The 4,334-nt window shown below is 38.3% G+C and overlaps 1 non-coding gene across 1 annotated transcript; it reads right to left on the bottom strand.

The window, feature by feature from the left end:
* Nucleotides 1-2,191: 2,191 nt before the first annotated feature.
* LOC144221856 (U6 spliceosomal RNA) lies at nt 2,192-2,301 on the bottom strand. Its single transcript, XR_013332208.1, has one exon. It is a non-coding gene; the product is annotated as a U6 spliceosomal RNA (small nuclear RNA).
* Between the last annotated feature and the right edge of the window lie 2,033 nt (nt 2,302-4,334).

The following is a 4,334-nucleotide window of genomic DNA, read 5'->3' as shown; positions in this document are numbered from 1 at the left end:
TCTTTTCAATATCTAAACAAAACAAAACCCAACACAATGACAACAAAAGCCCACAAGCATCCATGTGTGGGGTGGCGGAGAAGAGGGGTTGAGGGGTCCCTCGCAAGCAGACATTTAGAACAAGTGCACACCCAGGCACCTCCACATACAAATTGTGTGCTTCATCTCTGCCATTAAAGTAGTCATTCACCCACGAACAGGAAACTTCCTCAGATTTTCTGGGAGACTTTGAACGTATATCAGGGACAGAAACTGAAAACCCTTGAGCAGACAACATTTGATTTCTCTCTTTATTTCCTTCCCAACTATTGTACAGCTCATGCTTCTTGACCTGGTGTAACTGGGACCCGAGCATTACAATGAGCCAAAGTCTTCCTTTCCAATGTATTTAGAGATTTGAAATAAAAGGCAAAATAAAACAACTTCCTAGAGGAATAGTGTCTACCTACCCATCCACAACCACTGCTCGCCCCAGAAGCCAGGCTTTTAGTTTTGCTTAACCTCGACTTTTTAATGTGACAGTGCAACTAAGAGATTGCAACATCACCGTGTACTTGATTAAAGATGCAGCCCCTTTATAGCACATTTCCAGTAAGATAAAATATTCAGTAGCATGATTTCTAAACAATAAATTTTCCACAGTATGACTTATAGCTGGCTCATCAGCCACAAAAGCTGAATAATAATCAAAGTTAACCTCCATATTTCTAAAAGGAAGACATTGGTGTTTCCGATCTTAATTCTTGCCTGACATTGGTTAAAGAGGTGCTAATACCCCACATTTTACAGTGCCATCAATATTGCAAATAAATGCACAACACAATGAAAATATTTATGTGTGGTACTATCCAGAAAGATATAGTTAGGAAAAATATGGTAAAGTAGAAGTAACCTTGACAAATTAGGCCTCATTGAAATACTTCCCAGGCCTTGCCCAGAAACATAAATAATTCACAGAGCCCAGCACCAAATACAGATGAAGAACATTTGTTATTAATCCATCCCTCTTTTATTTTGGCTAGAGCATTATTCTTTCATAATGAAACTCATTGTGAACCACTTTCTGTGCTCCCTTGTACCATAACCTGCAAGTTATGAAATGTCAAATTCATCTTTATGCAGCTGGCTATGCCCAAGGATGGGGTGGTGCTTGTGTGTGTGTGTGTGTGTGTGTGTACGCAGGCACAGTACCCTTGCAACACTAAATCATCATCAGATCATATATGATAAATTAATGTTTGGAAAGTTAATGTCACCTAGGAACTCAATATAGGCTGACCAATCCATTAGTAAAACATGTGGCTAAATGACAGATGTCCTTTACCTAAGAGTGGGCATTATTTAACCAGCAACAATTTAAATTCAATTTTGAAAGTTAAAGAGACACAGTTTATTCTTTAAGAAAGTGAGAAAATGTATGGATAGAATAGGAATCAGTGAACCTGGACCTTGTCCTAAAGCTCTCTCATTAAAAACCAGAACACTTTATTCAGCTGAGTCCACTTTAAAAAAGAAGGAAATGAATCGTCTGACCTGGCTGACATCTGAAAAGGCAGTTGATCTGTTCTGTTTTAAATAGTAGCTGATGTTTCAATCTCTTTAATTTGTAACTATTATTTGGTATAACTGAATTTTTCTTATCCTTTAATCTGAGAGGGTGATATATATAGTAATGTTGAAGATCTTCAGTGAAATGAGAAAAAGAAAAGCATAGATTATAAAAAATGGGGGCGGATGATGGGATGAAAGAGAGATAATATGTAAAAATAGAAGAAAAGATGACAGGGAGACAAAGTTGGAAAATCATGTGATGAATATATGAACTCATCTGCACAACAATCTATGGGGGGAAACAAGAGAGATAATTAACCTTTTCAGACTCTGCATGAGATACTGGAATGGAGTGAAACTTTACACCTGAGTTTGAACCCCAACTTTGCCTGTTATTAGCACACTGCCCTTGCCAGGTTATGGAACCTCGATGAGAATCATTTCTCCCAATTGTTAAACATATAAAATAATTTTGTAGTAAGGGTGCCTTGAGGACTGAATGAAACAACCTATGTAGAGTGTCTGGCACATGGTAGAAATTCCATTAATGTTAGTTTCTACCCCTAATTAATTGAAGATACTTGTCCTATGATGCTGGGTAAACATCTCTCTGGGCCGTATTCCTAGGAGTGGAATCACTAAGTGTGTGTGTGTGTGTGTGTGTGTGTGTTCATGTCCTCCTTGTGCATGGGTCATGCACATCTTCTCTGTATGTTCCAATTTTAGTGTATGTGCTGCTAAATCGAGCACTCCGTATGTGTGCTTTTAATTCTCCATGTGGTTAAGTGTTGCCAGTTTTCTCTCTGTGCTGGTCCTCACCAGACTAAACACCCACAGACAGTGCATGAGCTTCCCTGGTCCCCACATCTTGTAGAATGCTGTACTTGACTTACCTCATTTAATCTGCATGACAACTCCAATTTAAAAAATACTGTTCTTCTCTCTAACTTGAGGATGAAAAAATTAGGACACGGAGAACTAAATAACCTGTCCAACTTCATAGCTGACAGTGGTAGAGACAGGGTCAAACCCAGGTGGTCTATTTCCAAACTTTCTTTTTGTTTTTATATTTGATGTGAAACCTTTGCCCTCCTTGGCCCTGGGCAAGAGGGCCTTGGGCCCAAGGCAGCCCAAACCAGTGTTCTGATTCACAATCTCTACTCCAAATCCATCTACTCCACACTTTGTTTTAACAGAAACAGGTACAATAGACGTGCAGGGGACTGCCTAAGAAAATTTGAGATGAAACGCCATGATTCTTGGCAAGGCAAGGATTTTAAACAAAGAGGACATATAATGAACTCAATTCAGGAGCACAAACACTCTTTGAGCCCTCATTTTGGCCAGATGCTTTCTAGATGGAATACTGCACAAAAAATTCAGTAGAATAATAGTTTTTGTCTTGAAGGAACAAAATGTATGTTCCTAGAAATCAGGAACGTATATAAGCAAATATTTAGTCATTCTCTTTTACCCCCAAAGTGCTGCCAGAACTTTATCTGGTGTTTCTGTAGATGGAACCTGGTTCTTTAAGCTATTAAATAAAAGGGAGTTGCCATTTGAGGAGATTCTGAGCAGTGGCAGGGAGGGGACGGTAAGGGGAATAGCACCCGTCCCCCATTACCCCACTATTCTCCCTGTGCAGGCAATAAGAGGGTGCATTGTCTATAGAGAATTTAAAAACTGTAATAAAATCAATTTAAAGAAAGTCAGCTTTTTTTTTTATTATTACTATCACCATGCACTGGCAATTCTAAACAATGCCAGTGACAAAATGTTCAGTTTCCACCCATTGGGGTAAACCTACCTTTATGCCACTTATTCTAAGAAACTGCTGTATTTCAAAGGCAAAAGCTAAAATTTGACCTTGGAGAGCCCTGTTAGATCCTTGTTTACCACCGAAATGTAGTTTTATTCATTAGTAATACAAGTATTAACCCATTGTTCTTGGGCAATCTCTCACTTGAGGAAGAAATGTTAATGCATTTCATTTCATAATGTAAAAACTAACTTCACTGGGAGAAGTGTACAATTCTACAGAGATTATTCTGTCAACTCTTGGTTTTGGTTTTGTTTTTTGCTACTTTTGTTTGCAATGGGATTTAGGAAGAAAACACAGAAAGAAGGTTCCCCAATGCAGGATGGATAAGCTGTTGGCAGGACAAGGTAAAATGCTGATTTTTAAAAGGGGCATAGAAAACAGGCTCCAAGAATCATGGTGTCTGACATCTGTTTTTAAAGTTTCCTACTCCATACTACAGGAAAGCATTGTCAAAACACTGCAATCTAATGTTATTTGTACTTTTGAGGAATTATAGGAGTGATCCATGTCCACACAGAGGACAAGAGGAATACACAAATACCTTCAGGAACATGGGGTAGCATTTATGAGATGATTAAAGGATACCAGCAGAGAAATCCAGAGAAATTTGGAGTAAAGTATGTCTAGGAACAAAAAGAATGAATGTGAGAAATGTATAAGCCTGCGAATCACAACTGTATGCCTAGAGGGAACATGACAAAAACATAAACTATGAAGGGTTAAGTGGATCCTGGAAGAGTTTGTGTCTCTAAAAGTCTGGCCAGTACTCTGCACTAGCTAGTTGTTTTCCTGTGTATAAAATTGTCTAGATCTACGACTATGCTAAGGGAATTCCAAACTTTAAATAGGAAATCTCATTTCTTAAAAGCTGAAAAACAGTGGAAAAAATAGTATCCTCCCTTATTGCAACTGCTGATACTTATGCCTTAGAAATTTTCATAATTTCCCAAGGCTCACATAA

The sequence above is a fragment of the Crocuta crocuta genome, unplaced genomic scaffold (genome assembly GCF_008692635.1).
Source record: "Crocuta crocuta isolate KB4526 unplaced genomic scaffold, BGI_CrCroc_1.0 scaffold151, whole genome shotgun sequence".
NCBI lineage: Eukaryota > Metazoa > Chordata > Mammalia > Carnivora > Hyaenidae > Crocuta > Crocuta crocuta.
This window is presented reverse-complemented; position numbering and strand designations above follow the sequence as displayed.